Source organism: Rhinolophus hipposideros, assembly GCF_964194185.1.
Source record: "Rhinolophus hipposideros genome assembly, chromosome: 2".
NCBI lineage: Eukaryota > Metazoa > Chordata > Mammalia > Chiroptera > Rhinolophidae > Rhinolophus > Rhinolophus hipposideros.
The window spans coordinates 28120725-28143039 of record NC_138048.1 but is presented as its reverse complement, the minus strand read 5'-3'; the positions used below and the strand labels follow the sequence as shown (position 1 = coordinate 28143039).

The following is a 22315-nucleotide window of genomic DNA, read 5'->3' as shown; positions in this document are numbered from 1 at the left end:
CATCAATTCATCATTCATTCAAACACAACAAAAATATTAATCATTTAGAATTTGCTAAAAACTGTTATATAGGGACTTGAGAGGTAAAGAAAACTTCGTTAGTCAGAGAGATAGATAAGTAAACTTTAACTGTAATACAGTAAACTTGTTTCTAAAATGGAAGTATGTGTGAAGATGATGAAGGATAATCACCAGAGGAGGAAATGAAGGAAGGTTTATAAAGGTGATTTTAAAGCTAAATCTGGAATGATTAAAACTAAATTGCAAGTCACTAAGGTGATAATAGATACTGGGCATCCTAGTTGGAAGTAACATCACAAATATGGAGATACAAAAAACACATCTTCGAAAGTTGTTTATAAGGACGTTGAGATGTCTGTAATATAGATCAAGAGTGAAATAGGAAGTTGGAGAGAGAGGCAAGGAATGGACCATGACAATTAAAAGTGATCTCAGTCAGCATGCTTATCCCTTAAGTTACCATTCATTCTCAGGTTCAGGAGTAGAGTAAACGGAGATGCGTGTTTACTCAGAATTTCAATTTTTACTGGAGAAAGCAGAACTGAGACTGAGAAAGTATTGAGGACGTGTTTGGGGAGCCTGAATTTGGCTGAATCTCACACTACTCCATGACTTTGCAGTTATACAGAGCAATATAGTCCCACTTTTCATTAAGCCAGTTGACTTTTTGTGACTTGAAATTGAGAGTATAATTTAATATTATGAACCAGGGAGTAAAGAATTTGACTGTATTTATCCATATTCATATCCTAATATAAGTGGAAGGGAGGGTAAATGGGTCTTAATATTTCCAAATGAGGTACTAGTAAACTTTCGTTGTTTATTATGTTGCATAAGCTTGATGTTTTCTATCTCAATTTACTATTAAAAAAATCTTTTTTGGTTTTTGATGCCTCTTGAATCTGTTTGCCCCCACAACTGGTTGGGATTGGAAGGATAAGGTGAAATAAGGTGGTGGTGGTGTGGTGCTTTTATAAAACAACATCAAATGCTCTGCCTGGAATGATTCCTTTTGTGTTTTTTTTTTTTTTTTAATTTTTTATTTAATAAACTGACAGGTCAGGGGAAAAATCAGTCCTGTCTATTGTATATTTAATGTATGGCATGCACTGATTTAATAAAAACTGCATGGATGTAAAAACAAATAAACCAACAAGCCAATAATAAAAACAAATGAACAGATATTTCTAGCAAGTTTAGCAAGACAGCAGGTTAAAATCAGATGATGGAGGAATGTAACTGAAACGCAACCAATTATAACTTCATTACCACCAAATGTGGGGCTAAACAAGTTTCTGTGGAAGACTTTTACTTTATTTCCACAGTGAATAATAAAGCAGATTGGAGGCTATACTTGTCCCTTATATGACTTCAGTGGAAGTATTATATAAGTTTGATGCAAAAGTAATTGTGGTTTAAAAGGTTAAAAGGCAAAAACTGCAATTACTTTTGCACCAACTTAATATTTATAGAAGCACAGATAACCAACAATGTTAGAGATGGGTGGAGGCAATTTCTCTCATCTTTATGGACCCAAGCAAAGTGCCTTACGTAATTTAGATCCCAGGTATCTAACAGAGACCTGTTATTCCTTATGCCAAAACTCATTCAACCACCCCCTGAAAGTGAGTAAGTTGTAGAAGATTTGGGATCATTCTTTAAAACTGTCTGAAGCCTGTTCTGAATAACATCAAACTGTTTGCTTCAACTTCTATCCAATCACTACAATTGATTCTGGAAAGACTCAAAGAGCCTACTTTATGTTTTAAAAGGGCCAAACCTCTAGTCCCACACAACTATGGCTTGATCAATTTTCTGTGTCCCCTCAATTCCTCATGCTATTCTTTCCCTTAAACCATGTGTGAGGTCTCCAAGTTAAATATTTTGTATTAGAAGCAAGATGGTTTCAGAAACAGTATTATCCTACCACTTACTACTATTACTTTCAAGAAAATAAAAGTTTGCTTTGCATGTTGGTTTTTCACTAAGTTTTGACTCAAAAGTGAATATGAAAATGTGGGAGTAAACACCCCTCTAAGAATGAACTAAAGGGGTAGAACTTCCTGACATACCCATTAACAATGTCATGTAACATTAAAGAGTAGTGTTTTATTTATTTATCTTTTAAACTAATATTGCTATGATATACTAATTATAGACAAACTGGCTATGTGCCATCTTGATATATAGAAAGATAAGCCTCTTCCTATATGCTGATGATTGGGTTTAATTTTCAACTAGAATTGATTTCTGCCATCCTACTGCTGCCAGAAAGAATTGTATGTCATCAGTTTTATCAAAACTAAAATCATTTTCTTGGAGACCAAAGGCAATGCATCAACACTTTACAAAACAAGACAACCTATTCCATTTGGTACAAGCATACTTTTTTCCCATAGAGTATCCTGGAAAGCCTGCTGCAGACTATGCAGTTCAATATAACTTTTTCCATGGGAGCATTACTCCTAGGGTGTCTTTTTGATGATTTGGAACACCTGCTTTGAAAATTTTACAGGCCAAAATCATCTTTTTTTTTTTTTTAATTGTATCCTGCGGTGTGGAACTCGGTGCTTTCAATCTAGAGTATGCCTAATTGTGGAGCAGATACAAATCTGCTTCCTAAGGACAATCTTTGCTTTGCCTGCAGCCTATTTCTGTGCAGATATGGGGAGGTTTTATTTTTACATGGGCAAAAATATTGGTTGGGCATCCCGGCTTTAACTGTAGAAAACTTCTGTATATCTTTATTTTTAAAGCACCATCTGTCTATGAAAACAGAGAATTCACATTCTAAGCCCTTATTTAAGACAAACCTCAAAATTCTTAGCAAGCATCTTCTGGGGTATCTGCTTAGCCTGTCTCTGAAAACTGTCTGCACCCAGGTGAGGGTGTTGGAAGACTGTTCTCTCTGGCTCCCCTCTTATGAATTGGGTTAGGGAAGGAGACCTGACCAACACTGGGCCAACCACATTCTCTTTTCCAGGAATTTCGTATTACGATTCAGTCAGTTTGGAGGTTTGGGTGGATGGTTAAAATGAAGGGGAAACATGAACTTGCAAGCCATGGGGCAGATACTAGACATCTTTTCCTAAATGAACATAGATGTGGTTAAAATCAGTCTAGAAAGAGAAGCAGAGATCAATGGTGTTTGGACCAAGAAAAAGATTGGCTGCCTTTCAATTTGAGAGTTTTCTAATTTCTTGTTTCAGTCCTTTTTGAAACCTAGGTTTATTACACGTTTCCACTGCGGTCCTGTCTGGGACATTCTTGTATCCCTTTTGGTTTAACCTAGCTTATGACATATTTGGTATCTGCAATTAAAGGTTTGGGGTATTCTAATTTTCAGTTCCTAACCAAACGAAAAAATATTTAGAAAAGAAATTTGAAGTGTGATTCTTTGCATTCACTTCCTGGATATATTTTCTCTTTTGAATACTTTATGCATGTGATGTACTAAGTAACCTTCTTTTCTCCCTCCCCTCACTCCTACCATGGAAAAATCATCTTCAGTTCGTGACACTTTACCCTGGGTCTCCTTTTATCAAAAGCTGTGGCTAGAAAACATCATATGAAATAAACAAATATATTTATGCATTTGTTGAAAAACTCTGCTTCAGGCCATTGTCCTCAAAGCTCTCTGTTTTTCCTACAGCATTTGTGCCCCATGTCATGAGGGCCTGATCACTTCTCTATACTCTGGCTATTGCCGAAGTTTCACAGAAATGGTGCATCTCTAGTAATAATTACCAAATGAGACTTTGTTCTTTCTTGTTGTGATGGAACAGTTTTCTACTTCTACGTCTAGTTTTATATATGTGTCTTAAACTGCCTGAAATATTTTTAGGAAAAAGAGAAATTCAAGTGAAAATCAACATCCCTCTGCTTAGTCAAGCTTTCTGAGAAAGCAGCCCTATAAAAATTAAGAGCAATTTACATGTGTCAACATATATATGGGAAAAGTCATGCCACTCACTGCTTAAAGTATTCAGCTTGCTTCCTAGAACATGAAATTTGACTATACTTGTAATACCCTTATTTTTAGTATGTGATATTAATGACTTAGTTATTAATATATAGTATATATATATATATGTATATATATATATATATATATATATATATATATATATATATATATATGTTTGGGTGTGTCCTATTAAAATTCTTGCTTAAATAATTCTGGATGATTAACAAAAATGTAATAGATGTCTCTTCTATCCCTTTTTAAATCACATAAATTTCTAAATTCCATATACTTACTGGATTGGCTAATTCGTGTGTTAAGTTCTTTTGCATTGTTTTTTGCAATAGAGGTGCATATATCTGCTCCTCTTCTGAAGACTGACAAAAAATACTTTTCTAACTGTTATTTTTGAAACTGAGCTTTGCTGTTCTTCACATGTCCTGATCTCCCAATTTCTAAAGTATAAGTTATTCGAAGTCTTAAGCTAAGGATGTATATGAGACTTCCTTAACTGTCTTCCCAGTCATGGCTCATGTGGGATGTTCCACCTCTCCTTATATATGCAAGTTCTCAGGCCATGGGGGCCTCAGTGATCAATGCAAAGGTGAATTATGCCATCAATTTCTTATTTACTCACTTTCTACCTTCCTTTCCAGTAAAGAATCTCTTCCTTCATCTTAAGCAGTAAGAGCATTGGGTAAAATTATGACAGCCACAGTTTCAAGTGCAGAAGATTAAAAAATAAAAAGAAAACTCATTACATTTATCTTACCTGCTTCTATTAATAACCTCAAGGGTAGGGTAGAGTATGATCATGAATGCTATACGTTTATAACCCTTAAAACCATTGCTGAATTCAAGCAAGAAATAATTGTAAAGGTATATAACAACAAATAATCACTATGGGTGTTAACTGAGTATCTTAACTGTTTTTGTTTAATACAATTTGAAATCGATCATCCCAGAGGATATTTAAGCAGGAAGAGAGAAAAATGACAAAAAGACAGCTAGCTAGTTACAAAAAGATGCATGCAGCTCCTAAGATGGATAAACACAAACTGTGAGAAATGGGTCTCTAATGGACAAGAATTAGCTCATAATGATTTATAAGAATTCAAAAGGCATTTGGAGCTGCAATACAGAATCTGACAGAAAAAAGGAAGGTACTAAAGGCAATTGGATAACCTCAAGTCTTTTCAGTACGTTTCCCACTTTGTGCTCTTTTTGTCTGCTGAGCAACTTGGGTTAATTTGTAAAAGAATGGAGCAGCTTTCTTTCCAGTCATTATGCAAGGTAAAAATGTGATTTTATGAAAGTTCAAATAGTCTCAAACCTGTACTTATCCCATAATTTGAAAAAGTAATATCCTTCTTCAAACAAGATAGTTGGTGCTTATTACTTATAGCATAACTAATACCTATTCTGAGCCAAATTATAATTTTTAATATACACTAAGTTTGATTTTCTTTTGATTGCTTATTTCTGTGCAAATCAATGAGATATTTATTTATTTAATTTTTAAAAATGTATAGTGGGGTAGGTAGACATAAGTCTTGCCATTTTTCACTTGAAAACTAAAGAGGGTTCGACAGAGGGTACCCTAAGGGAGGTTTCTTAAGGGAGATTTACATTGTTTTTTTTGTCTTTTTAATTTTCTTCTTCTTTCTTTATGGAGATGAGTGGCAGCTGATTCACAGCATAGCCTCGTTCAAAAAATGATGTTGGACTCAGTGAAGAAGTCACCCTCAGAAGAAGCGTAGTCATGATTATAATAACCAACACTTTTAGAGTGCTTACGTGTGCCATCTGCAGTTCTCGCCACTTGAAATGTATTAACCTTTTCAATCTTCAAAACAATCATATGAGATAGTAGTATTATTATCTCTACTTATTGATGGTGAAACTGAGGTACAGAGAGGTTAATTAACTTACCAGGGCTATGCAGACAGAAGTGGCAGAACCAAAATTTAAGTATTGTCTAGTTCCAGTGTTTGAGTTTCTAACCACTACGTATATTGTTTGTTGGTACTGAGGCCTTTTATGATTTCAGTATTTAAAAGTGACCCAACCCATAAGTAATTTGATCACTATTGAAAGAGGAGGGACAGTGTTTCTGGGTCCACAAAATGATGTTCTTAGAATGGGATGGATGGAGGTTCTCTGACTTGCCTGCTGCGCTAGTTAAGACCTGGTATCTGGAAAGTTCAAGTGTGGACCTTTCTTGGCTGCATCCAGGTCTCTAGAGCTTAAGACTTGGTGGGGGGCAACTTATCCTGGGGAATCCCACTCATCCTTATACATCACCTATAAAAATTAAACAAAAACTAACACCAAGACTAGCCCACTAGTCCCAATGGTAAGTTTACGAGCATGAAAGATCAATGTCGAAGGGAAGAATAAGAGAATGACTTGATTGCTATAGTAGTTCTACATGCAAGAAGGATATTGTTTCATTTTTTAAAAGAATGTTGAAGTTGTTAGAATGGAATTTTGGGGTTGAAAATTAATACCAAGAATATCAATATTAATCATGATTATTAATTAATATTAATTATTGAGCTCTAACCACATAAGTACTGGGCAGTCTGCTCAGCACTTTAAATGCATTGCATTACTGCATATGTACAAGAACACTAGTAAGTGGGTGGTATTCCTATGCCCATTTTTCCATATGTGGAAACTGAGGCACAAGATGGTTAACTGACTTGCCCAAAGTCTGATATTCAGGGAGTGACAAAGTCAAGATCTAAATCCAGGGTAAACGCCAAAGCTTGAGTTTTTAACTAAAATTCTTTTGCTCTAGTTCCCTTTAGCTGTCTATTTATCTGTGGAGAACCTATGAAGTTGAATTGCACCAATCAGTTGCTATCATGAAAAACGTGTTTCTTCTTCTGGCTTATTTATGTCCTTCCTTGTCTTCAAGGCCAAGATTTAGGCCCTCTTCCATGGAGTTTTGCCAGCTGCCTGGCTCGCAGTAATATTAGGATCATAGTGATCACATTTAATGATCACATTAGGAGGAAGGTGCGCCCTATACTCAGCTTTGCACTTCTCCAGAGCACCTCTCATCATCTGTCTTAGATGGGAATTCCTGGGACCCAGACCTTGCAATGGAGCTTTGCATGCAGCAGGTTTATTGTGGAGAGACCTCAGCATGGACAGATGGGGAAGTGAGGGAAGCAGAAATGAGAAAATGGAGCAGCTGATAATGTGGTGTGGTGGCTACAAAACCTCAGCAGTTGTCCGGGAGTTCTGTGCTGAGATGGTCTTTTTGAGTTGTCCTGAATTGAACGATGGGACTAATCTTTGTATCTCACATTGACTAATCTTAGCTTCTGCCTGTTCCTGGGTAGAGGAAATGACTCCAAGGAACACAGCTTCTTTGGGACAGAGGCAATGTCTGGGAAGGAATTCAGCTATGAGCCTGCAGCAGACAGCACTCCCGCTAAGAGAATTAAGTGCCTGAGTCCTGAAGGAGCTATGGGGTAATACCCCATAGCTCTATATCGCCTGGCATTCTACATACTTACTGTTTGTCTACTGTCTCTCTCCTCTCTAGAATGTATTCTGTAGGATAGCAAGCATCTTTGTCTATTTTCGATATATCCGTAGCATGTACATCAGCACGTAGTACACAGTACCGAGTGGATTCTCACAAATATCCACTGAATGAATCAGTGTACAAACAAATGAATAAATTTCTATTTTTCTGAGGGGGTAACCAAAGTTTAAATAGAGTAAATTCCTTCCTCGGGTCTTAATATCTAGGGTATGGTAGAGTTTTGTCTGGCCCAAGTCCTTAATAACTTCATGAGGAAGTTTCCTATTTTTAGAGCAAGGGAGGATAATTTAGCACCTTCCTTTATTGATGAGAAATTAATGGCTGGAGAGGAGAATCCTCATGAGTCAAAATACCACCTGAATTACCTAATTGAAAGTATCATTTTGCCTTTACCAATTATAACACAACCAAGTAACCTAGCCTGGGACTGCTCTGTGAAATTTTGTGTGACTTATTAGCCTTGGTGGGTAACGGTGCTTTGCTGACAAATCACCTTTACTTCTATGATATGGAGATTCATGAAGTTTTCCGGATAACTTAATTTCCAGGATTTCTGAAACTGACCAATGTTTGTTGAAGGTTTGACATGGGATGGCTCAGCTCCAGTTTTCTCAGGAGGCTCTGGTGAGAAGGTTATAATTCACTGTGTCTCAAAGGTACAGAGACCAAATATGAACTGTCAAGGAGAAATATGCAGGCTTACCTGCTGGCAGAGAGCAAGCATGTGTTAGAATTTAATAAATACGAAAGTTCCATCACCTTTAGTAGGTGAATTCTTAAGCCTCAAATATTCTCTAAGGAATTTGGAAGTTATGACAGCTATAGGTGTGACAATAAAAAAGATATTTGGAAGGTTTTATTTTTAGTGTAAGTGAAATGAAGGTGAGGAAATAATTACATGTGTTAGCAATGGTTCCATATCAGTCAGTTATGGGGAACATACCCTGACTGCTTGCCTGTCTCTCAAACTACAGGTAACCAGAAGAAAAATAAAAATTCAAGAGGGTTTTAGTCTCAGTATCAAGATAAGGGGCAGCATTGCATGGCCCCTGCCTATCACTCCCACCCATGTCTTCTATTTGCTGTACCGAGATCATCACCCTCATCACCCCTTCCCCTACCCTCGTCCTCTCTGATAAAGCTGCCGATCCTTTCACTACAGTGAGCATCAGAACTCTTGGAGGGCTTGTTAAAACTGAATTCTGCATCCCACCCCAGAGTTTCTGATTTAGTAGATCTCAGGTGGGATGTAAAATTTGCATTTCTAATATGTTCCCAGGTGTTGCTGATAGTTCTGGTGCACGGCTCATATTTTGAGAACCATGGTTGCAGCCATATTGAAATTCTTTCATTTACTAGAAAGTTCCATATTCTCTTTCATCTCTATACCTGCATAAAAGCACATATGAGAAAACAAAAGCTCCCTAATCTGTGTATCCCACCCCCACCTCACCTTCCATCCCCATCATTTTCACGGCCAAGTTTTATTTAATTTCAAAGTCTCTTAAGATATCACTTCTTTCTGGCAGCTTTCCTCGACACAAATTTGTTTAGGTTTTTCTCCTCGTGCTCCCCAAAACATCACACATAACCTTGTAATCTTTTTAAATTTTCTGAATCTCTCACTAGCTTTTGTGAAAGTAGAAAATAAGTGTATCCTTTCCATTTTTGAATCCCCAGTGCCTACCTCTATATCTGGACTAACCATTAGTATTTTTTTGAGTTAAGGATTGAATAAATAAATTGAACAATTAAACATTCTTTAGATTGCTTTCATTTTTGCTGCTTCCCTTCAAGTGTTCTTCACTTTCTCATTATGTTAAATTTAGGAACAAATTTTATGTCAAATTTAGAAATAAACACTGTTTATTTCCAAGGGTAACAGTTTATCCAAAAATATTGAAAACATAGCCAATTTCATTTCTTCATCTTAGAATGAGAATAGGAAGTGTGTATGAATATAAAATATATGAGGTTGGACAATTAAGTTTGTGAACATGTTGAAACGATGTTGCTAACATTTTTTTGATACCAGAGGGATTATTCATTATAAATTGTTACCAACTGGGCAAACAGTTAACCAAGTTTACTATTAATATTTGGAAGTGCTGAAAAGGCTGCATGAAAAAGTTAGACGACCTGAACTTTTCGCCAACAATTCATGGCTCTCGCATCACGACAATGCACCAGCTCACACAGCACTGTCTGTGAGGGAGTTTTTAGCCAGTCAACAAATAAGTAAGGAGTCAACCCTCCTTACTCACCTGATCTGGCCCCCAGTGACTTCTTTCTTTACCTGAAGATAAAGAAAATATTGAGAGGAAGACATTTTGATGACATTCAGGACATCAAGGGTAATACGATGACCCTTTTTCTAGGCACTTTTTCTAGGATGAGTTCGCCAAGTTAATTTTCAGACAGTGTACGTGTATGTATGTACATATGTATGCTAACTTCAATAAGTAACATTGCAATGTTTATTGTTTACTGAAATACTAAAATTGATGAAAAAACCATTAAATCTTCTCTGGTTTTGTACCCAGCAGATATAAGGTAATTATTTGTTTAAAAAAAAACTGTAGTGCAAGAACATTTTTTAAAGGATTCTCGGTTTTCCAAAGGAATAATAAAATATGAAATACAGTTTGCTGTGAATCAGCTGTTTTATATCTGTTGGTAAGTTTGCCTTATGCTACTCTTTTGCCTATCTTTATAGTACAGTAATGTGCTCACCCATGTCATGCTCAGGTTTGTGCACACACAGCTAAATCTTTTAACGGGCGCCTGCTATTTTGCCAAGAACTGCTGTTACTCAATTTAAATTCACTGAACTACTGTTTCCCTTGAAAAAGCAAAATTGTAACCCAACTTAATTCTTCTGCTTCTTAATTCTTCACACAGGCCTTGGTAGAGCTGGCTGGGTTTATTTTATACACATCTGCCCATTCAGTATTGTGACTTCAAAATGAGATACAGCAAAAGCAGACTCCTTGCACTGGGTTAATACAAATTTAAAAGATGTTACATTACATAATTTAAAATTGCTTTATTGCACACTAGTATTGTGCAAATAAAAAGTTAAGACTGTCTCCATGTTTTTACATAGGCAGGTCATAGTATTTATATATTTTATATAAAATACTTTTCACCTGATTTGGGTGTTTTGACAACTCCTCTATTCACTCCTCAAATTTTTCAGCTCTGGAATATGCTGGATTACCACGTAGATAGAATTCAATTGGGAAATAGAAAATAAAGCTATAAAAGAAACCAAGACCCTGTGTTGTCCCATCCTGGCAGTCTGTAACTTCCCAAAGGCCAATATTATCCCAGCATCACTTATTCTGTCCTTTCCCTATACGAATCTATGTAACTCTACTAGAGTTACTCTATAGCTAGCTGAAACTCCCCTAATGCTCTAAGACCCTATTCCAAAAAGTAACTACTGACCAACACAATACTCTTGAATCTGTCTTGAATTTAGTACCTTATCATAAAGGAGACAAGGGTGAGAAGTTAACCATAATTAAGAATCATGCTAGCAGTTACAGATCAGCTCCACGTGGTTCTATTAAGATATTAGGTTTTCTTCCCTTTGGCCTTGATGCTTTTCTAACAACTAAAATATGATATTAAAAGATGCCGCTTTAAAACATAAGTCAATAAAGCTGATTTGTACAGTCCTAAGAATGGCTCTGATTCCTCAAGTACTATTATTTGGATCAATTTGAAATGTCTGAGAAACATTTTGCTCCCTAGAAGAATTCAAGGTGTAAAGGCAAATAGCTTGACAGAAAAATGCAGGCAATTTATGTGATGGCTGATAGAAAAAAATCCATCTCATCTCAAATCATGCCAATTTAAAATTAGACTTTGGGAATGACATAAATAAGGAATTCTTATAAGAGTCTCTAGTGTGATTTAGTTGTGAGTTTCTCTAAGACACAACATAAATTATGTATCTTTATCTTTTTCTCCAACTTTATTAAAATATAATTGACAAACAAAAATTACACATATATTATACATATATTGTATACATAGTGTACAACATGATGTTTTGATATGAGTATATGTTGTGAAATGATTACCACAATAAAGCTAAGTAACGTATCTAATACTTCACATAGTTATTTTGTGTGTGTGTGTGTGTGTGTGTGTGTGTGTGTGTGTGTGTGGTAAGTTAAGATCTACTCTGTTAGCAAATTTCAAGTGTACAATACAGCATTAACTACAGTCACATTCTGTACGTTAGAGCTCCAGAATTTACTCAGCCCGCATAACTGAAACTTTGTACCCACTGACCAGTATTAAGCTGGTCTTATTATACGGTTATTAATATATGCACAAAACAAACAAATAAAAGTAAGGTACTGAAAATATATAGGTAGAATAATAAAATGCATGTCATTTGGAGCAGCAGATATATGTTCCTTGAATATTTAATGGATAACATTAATTCATTTAATATTCATTGAATGCCTTCCATTTGTCAGGCACATGTAAAGCAATGTAGAAAGTTCAAAAATGAATAAGAAATGGCTCCTTATCTCAATAAATCTTCCAGTCAAATGATAATGGCTTATATCCCAAACAAACAAATATCCCATATTTTTTATATGTTACTGTAGATTATTGACATAAAAATAAACCTGTGTTCTGTTTAAGAAATAGACCCACTTCAGTTTGTAAGTTCCCTTTTAGATATGAACCAAATTATAGCACTGCACATTGATATGCACATTTTACAAATCTAAGGTCCTGTTAATAGTTAATGATTTTCCTTCCAGCTCATTTAGCAAAGTTATAATCTTTACTATTTTTCCAGTTAAGGCCTTCAATCCATCTTACAGTAGATAAACCTGGATTCCATCATTTAAAATCTTTATTTGACCTAGGCAAAACTAAAGCAAAATATCTTTTTGTTTTTTTTGTTGTTGTTTTGCCAATGCAGGCTTCTTAAAAGGAGACTTCCATTTTCTACGCACATAGTTCCTCTTAATCAAATCCGTGCACATTTAAGATAGTCAGACTAACTGCATTATTTTGCCCCTTTAGAGTGTTACACTTGGTGTACTGTGTGTACATCCACCTAGAAATTTCCATTACAACACACATAGCTAGAGCTCTCTAGCTCTAACATAATGCATGGCCATTTATAAATAATTATAGTCTTCTGAAAATCTATGTTTATATTCAAACACTCATTATTCTAAGAAGAAATATAACTTAGGGAATATGAAGAATTGGAGGTAAGAATGAAAAATAATCATGTAGAAAATCAGAAGTAATGATGAAGCTGAATAAGAAATATAAAAAAAAATGAATGGGTCCAAAGAGAACTCAGTCCTGCTTCTGAGCTTTAGTATGAAAAGGGCCTTATGCCATAATATCCCCCATTTCAATACTTCCTAGCTGTGGGAAACTGGTAAGTTACTAAACTTCTTCATGCTTCTGTTCATAGAATGATCATAGAATGATTCATAGAACGATCATGGTAATAGTACCCACTTCAAAGATTGTTAAATGTCTAAGTAGTCATAAAGAAAAGAATAGTGCTTGAATCAGAATTAGAACTCAATAAATATTATCTGTTGTTATGAAATCTCAATGTTAGAAGTTATATTAAACTTCTTTACAACGTACTAAACATAGCAGGGATTTCTCTTATCACATGCCAAAAGAATCCAACTAGCTTCACAACAAAAACTTATTATGAGGGGCCTACTTTACCTCATAAGCTAGGCTAATTTACATTCAGACCATCTAACTGTTAGAAATTCTTCTTTTCTACTGATGTTTGCATTTAGATAGCTATGGCTGCCAACTTGAAAGTGTGCTATTGATTGGAGATTATTTCAAATTAAAGTTTTATATACTGGAATTCGTCCTCTCAGGGTAGACTCATAAATATGAAATCTGCCTCTTGCTTGATTAATTAACTTTTTTATTACTCCACGAGGGTCAGCTGGTCCTCTTTCTGTTTCGTGCTTCACCATTAATAATCATCCCATAATGTCTGGCTGCTGTTACTAATGATGCAGCTGACTTCATGTTAAGTAAGTGAAGCAGTACAAATTTTTTTGTGTTTCAACAAATACGCTGGATCAAACATAGAAATTAAAAAAAAAGAAGTTTAAAGAGGATAATGTATTAAAAATGACAAAAAAGTCATTTAACTTTACCTAAAATGCCTAAAATTTTAGAATTAACAATGAACTTATAATTGAAATGGTTTCTACATGACTCAAGCCAGTTATAGATTATTACCCAAAATAAAGCAAGCAACATTGCTTATCTGTGGCAAATAAAAATATTAATACTTGATTCCTTCTTTTTAGACTGGTAGGCAAAATGCTATTCATTAATATTTTAGACTCTTGAAAATGATATGTTCTCCATTTATTTGATTAAATGCATATTGGAAATTAATTATGTGCAAGAAATCTTTTGAGACACAAAGATAAACAGACAATAGTTTTTGACCTCAAAGAGCTACTAACACTTTAGTAAAAAAATTAAGCCCTAGCAGAATCAAACATTCTAGAAAGTCTGAGGAAAGGGTGATGATTTCTTGCTGGACTGATCAAGAACACTTCATTCAGGAGGGGCAGCATGTGAGCTGGACTAACCATTTGTAATGTGACAGGTTTCTGAATCTTCCTGTTAGAAGTCATAACAGAAGCTTAGAAATGAAGATGAAGAACACTTTTTGTATGAGGCATCCATACATTTTTCCCAGAGTATATGTTAACTAGAGAAAGGGCACACACAATGTCAATTTTTGGAGGGAGAATTGAATATTTGTTGAGAAATTCACATTTTATTCAGTTGAAAATACCCAATGATTTGGGGTTTTTAAGTGTACAAAGTGGTGTATAAAACAATTAGTCAAACAGGGACATAAAGAATAGATTAGGGAAGAGGAACTAGAGATGCAATCTTGCCCCTTAATTTTCAGGATCATTTCCCATCTATAGATTGTTAAGATTAATCAAATTGTTTAAAAATGAAATAATTAAAAATAGATAAATATTATGGATGTTTTCAAAATAATTACATGATTAAATTCATTTATTTGTATCTATATCATGTTTTTATATAAATATGCAAGACATGATATAAGATTCTATTTTGAAAAATTGATTCAGTAGTTTACATTTTGCTTGGTTAATGTTGATTATGATAATTTTTGTGTTTTTTAAAAAAAATTTTGTGTGATATAAATCTAATCCACAGTGACTGCTTTTGATAGGTAATACATTTCAAAATGTTAACATATATAACTTTTGTGCCACAAAATACTCTATGTAGCCTACAGGTGAAAACCTAAATTTACATGTTGTTAAAACTTAAGTTATAATTGATCTTTCAGAGAAAAGGAATGCATGGCTTATTTGTTGGCAAAGTATTTCTCCAGGGTCATTTGGATAACCATTAAGGCAATGAAAGAGGTAAACTGCTAATTTACTATGTGTAAAATTTCAGTTTTCTTTAACAAACATTGCTTTAAGCTATAGATTCTACTCCTTTTGATAGTGTCACAAGCTCTTTCTCAGTATTTAAGTAACATGTTCAAGTTGGCTGTAATCTAGCTGGATGTATTTTATTTTGGTTTTAAAAATGCACACACAAAATTATCTTCTCTTACTGTAAAACACATTTGAGTATTAGATAAATCTTGGTGATATTTTAAATAAAAACAAATGTTTGACTTCCTTATTTTTATTTGTATCTGTTTTTTAAAAATGTGGGGTGTAAGGCCTGCCTGATGGCTCAGGTGGTTGGAGCACCGTGCTCCTAACACCGAGGTCACTGTTTCCATTCCCACATGGGCAAATGAGCTGCATCCTACAGCTAAGATTGGGAACAACAGCTCTCCCTGGAGCTGGGCTACCGTGAGCAGCTGGAGGTTGGCGTAACCTGCCATGGGCTACCGTGTGCTGCCAGGAGCGGCTGGTGGCCAGTGTGAGCAGCCAGTAGCTGGCAAGAGCTGCTGTGAGCTGCTGTGAGTGGCTGACTGACAACTGGCGACCAACTGCCTCAGCTGTGGGGAGCACAAGGTTCATAAAACCAGCATGGGCCAGGGAGCTGTGTCCTTCACAACTAGACTGAGAAACAATGGCTTGAACAGGAGTGTTGGGGGGTGGGGGGAGGAAGAAAGGGGGCAAATGTGGGGTGTAATTTTAATAATTATTAAACATCCAATCAAATATTTTTCAAACAGTGTATAAGGATATGAATGTTATTATTGGTTATGTAGACAAATTTTTAATTCTCTTTTTTTTTCTCCATTGAAAAGCACATTTTCTCCAGAAAATAAGTACAGCAATAACAATTACAAGGCAGTTAAGGGTCAAGATGGTGGAGTTAAGGGTCCTCACAGGATCATAAACTTACAACTAAGCCATGGAACAATCATCATTGAGAATTACCTGAAGTCTAGCTGAACCGAAGCCATACAACTATGGACATACAGAAGAAGCCACCTCGAGACTGGCAGGAGGGGCAGAGACGTGGAATGAGCTGTTTCCACACCTGTGTGTGACCATCAGGAGGGATACCTCAGCTGTGGAGGTCTTCTCCTGAGGAGCGAGGGGTCTTAGCCCAGGCTTTCAGTGCCAGGGAGAGAAGTCTCCATTACTTCTAATTATGAAAACCAGTGGAGATTGTGACTGAGTGAGCCAGAGGGTGGCTGTACTTCCAGTTGCTTCTCTTAAAGAGCCCGAAAGGGCCCATGTGTGCACTAACCTGCTGACGGACTCACTTGCTCTGAGCTCCAGTGCTGGGGCAGCTGCTCATAAGGGGTCAGGGACATATTGGGAGGAATTGAATCATCTGGCTTCAGGATGAGGGCTGGAGGGGCAGCATTCTCTTGGATGCAGAAGCTGGTTGTAGCCATTGTTTCTTTGTTGAGCCCTCCCCCACCCTGCATGTGGATGCATGCAAGCACATAAATGTTATATCTGAGTGCTAATCAAAATGGTTATCACCTTTCCTCTGTCCCACCCTGATTATCTGAGACCAAGCCCCACCCAGGTTTGAGGTTCACCCAAGTTGCTTCCAGTGGCTTTTCCCTATAGATGGCCTGCCTTGGCTTATACTGTGGACTTTCCTAAAGTCTCTCAAAGGTTCACAAACAAGCAGCATCTGGCTTTGGCATGTTCCATGTGTCTGGCTGAGCAGTCCTAAGCTTGGCACTAGTGACAGCTGGCCTTGGTTTGTGGTTTGGCCTCTCAAGGCACTTCCAAGCAAAGCACAGGTGGTGGCCATCTCTGGATTCCTTTGTGGTTCATGCCACGTGGCCCAGGGTAAAACGCAGAATGCAGCTGAACTTGGCCTGCAGTGGTTCCCCTCCCAGGAGGCCCTGGGGCTGGCAGGCCCAGTGTCCAGCTTTGAACTGGGACAGAAGGAGGATCACCTGGCCATCTCCAAGGGTGACACAGCTCAAAGGGCAGACTGGGCATGCACCAGAGACCTGTTAAAGTGAATCCTGCTCTGTAGGGTCAGCCCCTGCACAACAGCTCCTCAACTGTAGTCACAGCCAGTATAACTATACATGAACTTCATTTCTTTAACATGCTTTAATCCAAGCTAGCTTTGTGTAGCCTAACAGAACCTTGACTCACTTGCATTCTTTTCCCAGATCCTCCGACCTGTACATATATTGTATGTCCGCTTGTTTTAATCATTAAGTCCTTAGGACATTAGGTTCTGGTAAACACCAAATTTATTTTAGAATAAAGCTTCATGTCTTATCAATCATGACCAAGATACAATAACGAAACCTCAAACTAGAATAAGGTTTTAGTCAAACAAAGACAACATCTTGGAGTCAGTTATGTTTCAGCTTCAGACTCATGAAAGCTGAACAGCCCCATGGACCATATCCTGTATCCCTTGGAAACCAGACTGAATGTAGAAACGCCCTCAGAACTGCATCCTCTGGGAACTGGACAGAACAATGACTGACACCAGGACCTGCAGCCATGATCAATTGCCCCTTACCTTAGCCCTGACCAATCAGTACAGCCTATGACCCCAGCTCCCACAGTAACCATGATTAATGATTTTCCCCTTATATAACCTAGTCACTAGAAGCCATCAGGGAGCCAGGTTTTTGAGAACATTAGCTCACCTGTGTCTCTGGGCTTGGTGCCAACTCCTTAAATAAACCTCTCTTCCTTTGCTGCAAACTCCTGCTCGTGTTTTCTTTTGGCTTCGATGCACACAGGCAAGCAGACCCCTTTGAGTCTGCAGTAACACTAGTCTTTACAACCAATCATCTTGAGGGTCAATCCCTCCTATTGATGTGCCAACAGCAATCAAGTCTCAACTACAGCAGGAGGGCACATACAACCTACACAAGGGACAGACCTGGAGCACCTGGCTCAGGTGACCAAAGAGGCCACACTAGGGGCCACAGCACACTTACTACATAAGGCCACTCTACTAAGACTGGGAGATATAATAGCTCTACCTGTACATAGAAGCAAACACAGGGAGGCAGCCAAATGGGGAGACAAAGAAACATGTCCTAAATAAAAGAACAGAACAAAGCTCCAGTAAAAGAACTAAACAAAATGGAGCCACACAATCTACCAGATGCAGAGTTCCAAACACAGGTTATCAGGATGCTCAGTGATCTCAGGGAGAACTTTAACAAAGAGATAAGGAAACAGAAAACACACCAGTCAGAAATAAAGACTACAATAACTGGAAGAATGCATTAGAGGGAATCAATACTAGAGTAGATGAAGCAGAGGATCTAAACGGCAATATAAAAGATAAGGTAGCAGAAAACATCCAATCGAAACAGCAAAACGGAAAAAGAATTTAAAAAATGAGGATAGTTTAAGAGACCTCTGGCACAACATCAGGCATAACAACATTTGCATCACAGGGTTACCAGAAGGAGAACTGAGAGAGCAAGGAATTGAAAAACTATTTGAAGAAATAATAACTGAAAACTTCCCTAACCTGGTGAAGGAAATAGATATATAAGCCCAGGAAGTGCAGAGAGTCCCAGACAAAATGAACTCAAAGAGGCCTACACCAAGACACATCATAATTAAAATGTCAAAGAGTATAGCAGAGGAATATAATTAATAATATTGTAATAACTCTGTATGGTATCAGATGGGTACTAGATTTATGGGATTGATAGATGGGAAGGGGTTGGGGGACGGCATGAAAATGGTAAAGGCAAGAAGAAGTACAAATTGGAGGCTACAAAATAGTCACAGGGATATAAAGTAAAGCACAGGGAGTATAGTTAATAATATGGTAATAACTATGTATAGTGCCAGGAGGGTACTAGACTAGTCAGGGAGATCACTTCTTAAATTATATAAATGTCTAATCACTATGCTGTATAACTGAAATTAATATAAATGTTGAATATCAATTGTAATTGAAAAAAAATAAAAAGGGAAGGGAATGTGAAGGGGAATAAGAGGTTGAAATTTCCACGTATAAAGCAAATAAGTCATGGGGATGTAATACACAGCCTGAGGAATATAGTCAATAATATAGTGATAGCATAGTATAGTGTCAGATGGTTGCTGGACTTATGTGATCACTTCTTTAGGTATATAAATGTTGAATAACTATTGTGTACACCTGAAACTAATATAATATTGTACATTAAATATATATTAACAAAAATCTTTAAAAACATTTCCTGTTGTTTCATCCATATATGCCAAAAAGACCTGTACTTAATGTGTATATGTGTGTTTGCGTTTGATATTTTGAGGCACAATATAAATTTTAATTCTGAGAAAATTCTTATATTAGCTTCTAACTAACACCTGTCTTTGATTTTTTTCAAGAAGATCCACAGAGAATATTTATGTGTTCTTATTTTCTTACTGCTGATTCTGTAGTTTATTGTAATTTTGTTAAATCTATTGTAAGAAAGTGAGGGGAATCAATTAGAGTATTTAATAAAATAGCCAGTACACAATAGGCATTCAAGGAATACTATTTGTGGATCTAATATTTAGCTATACACTCAGTCCTATGAGAGAGTAGCAGACATGAAATATCAATCAGCATTAAAACACAAAAGGAAAATCTTCTGAGACTATGTATGTGTGAACATCTAACTACCTACCTGCCTGCCTACCTACCTACCTACCTGTATCTATCTCCATATATACTTACGTAATGAGGTTGTTCTAGACTTAGGGAGAAAGGAAACCAATAGCTCTAAAGTGGCTCTTTTATAATAATACCAATCATAATCAGTAACCCTTATATATTTGTTTACACTAGCATATTCAGACTCTGGAAAAATATCCAAGCACTGGTCTGGAAGAGCAAGAGAGGTCACTATGATTGTTTTATAGAGCGCAAGTAGTTGATTAAGAACATTATGAATTTGAAAATAAATTATTTCATATTTTATATTATTGTCTAATAGGTTGTTAGTAAACTAAGCTGAAGAATAAAATAGGTATGGCTGAATAGAATTAAATTGTAAACTACTTCATTTTGTTTACTTAAATAATTTGAACCAGGCCATCAAATGATAGAGTACCTAATCTCTCCTCCCCTCACACCCCATCTGTATGCATGCATATAAAGTTACTTAATTAAACAGAATACACAAGGGATGACAATAATAAAGTTGACATTACAATAGTTCAGACATTACTTGAGAAACAAAAGCTATAAAAATTTAAGGATGAGCTAGGAGGGTATGAAGAGAAAAAGACTGATGCTGTAGATTGGGATTCATATCATTATATTCCTGAATTTATAGTAAACCTATCCATATCCTACGATGACATTATTCATTGAAATTCTCTTTTGGTTGTAAACAGCATGCTTTGAAAATGCAATTTAAATCTAACCAGATAAAAAATGATCCTTTGAATGACTTTCCTTTAGGCTATAAATTGACTTGGGAGTCATTCTGTGTACCCAAACTCCAGGTTTAGATAAACATATTTTTCAGATTCTTCTCAGACATTTTGTCTCTTCAAGGGTCTAATAGAGTCCCTTTCATGACAGTTACAAATCAGTAATTCAGAACGTGGCTTTTTGCTGTCTGCTGATGACATTCCAGGGTTCTAATCTTGCACCTTCACTCATTGGTTGTCAGATTTTGGTAAAGCTACTTACATTTCTAAAAAGACATAGAATCTTGTCAGAATTAAAAGAACACTTTGTGTAAATTACTGAGCATAGAGCCTTACACCTGTTTCTGGACTCATGACACTCATTAAAATCATCCTAGGGATCCTCCACATCTTCCTAAACCCATCTCCTTAAAATGGCCAGAAGAGGCCCTTCATCGTGGTCCCTCGGTAATTCTTCACTTCTAGCTCCCACCATTTTTCCTCTCATGTTTCCTCACTGGAGCCATGCCAAATTATTTGTTCTTTTTTAGTTTTTCATACTGTCTCAAGTCTCAGTGCTTTTGCTTTTCCTTTACTGATCCACTTTCAAGAATGAGTCCCCACTTCTCATCCTCTGGAAACCTTTCATGAACCATTTCGAGCTGAATTAAGGCCTCTTTTCTGTTCTCACAGTTCCTTTTGCATACCTTTATGGTTGTACCTGTCATCCAATATTGTGTTTTTTATTCAAATTTTCATTTTCCTTCCACAAATCTAGGCTATAAATTATGTGAAGACAAAGGCTGCAGCTATTATCATTGTTATCCCGAGACTCTCTCTCAGACTATGGTACATATTAAGTGTCCTATACACTTTTTGCCAAATGAATAAATATTGTACTGGGTCATTGGCGAGTACTGGGTCTTTCTGCTAAGGAATTTCAAAGTACTTTTATATAACATCTGAAAAAATTCTAGCCCTGAAAATACGAGTTGAAATTTAGAGTTATAACAAAATCAAATTTTTTATACTTAGATAAGAAGTTATTGTTTTCTCACTATCCTAGATAGCCTTGTCCAGAAATCCCAGATGAACACAAACGACTTACCTAGATTTAGCCCTATGACTTTCTCTGAGAGTGCATTTCAAACTTGATGACATAAAACACAAAATATCATACTTTTAAAAAGTTAGGTGAGTTTCTTCCACTGTAAAATAAAGTAAAAGAACTGAGGTGCAGGGATGGAATAAATGCAGCCTTGAGAAGAAAATGATGTAACTTTTTGCTGGACCAAACTTGCCTTGAATTACACTCCTGGCTTTTTGTTCAGAAAAAAAACATAGTCAACAGAATATATACCAGGAACACTTCTTTGGATATTTTAATATCGTTTATGATTATGTTGTTATGTTTTGTGATAATTACACTCTGTCTCAATAATTTCATCTCTGGCTTGAAAAGACAAGTCTCCAGCAGGATTATAAATGACTATCACTGATATTAAACATCCAGGTTATAAGTATTCTTTTTATTCATGAGTTTACTCTCTCTCCCTAAGCTGTGTTCCTTCCTAATTAAATATGTCAGTACCTTTTCACTTTTTCATTAGATATAATTGTAACAAAAAAGTTCCTAATGATCAATATTGTTCATCAACGTAAAAACAACAAACAAAACACTCGTTCTGTCACAGAATTTGAAACCCAAGTAGCTTCATTTTGAGGAAGTGATAAATGGGAGAAAAACTGGCCTATTTAGTGGTCTCACCATTAGCATTTATAACAATTCAGATGAAAGGACTTGGCAGGATGATGGAATAGTTAAGACTACAGAAGACAGCCATCAAATTTTAGCTTAGCTTCTTACCAGCTGCATTAATCTGGATAAATGGCTCAACTTCTCTAGGCTTTTGTTTTCTC

General features: G+C 36.3%; 1 protein-coding gene across 1 annotated transcript in view; it reads right to left on the bottom strand.

The window, feature by feature from the left end:
- EPHA6 (EPH receptor A6) overlaps positions 1-22315 on the bottom strand; it is an 893585-nt gene that overhangs the window by 283031 nt on the left and 588239 nt on the right.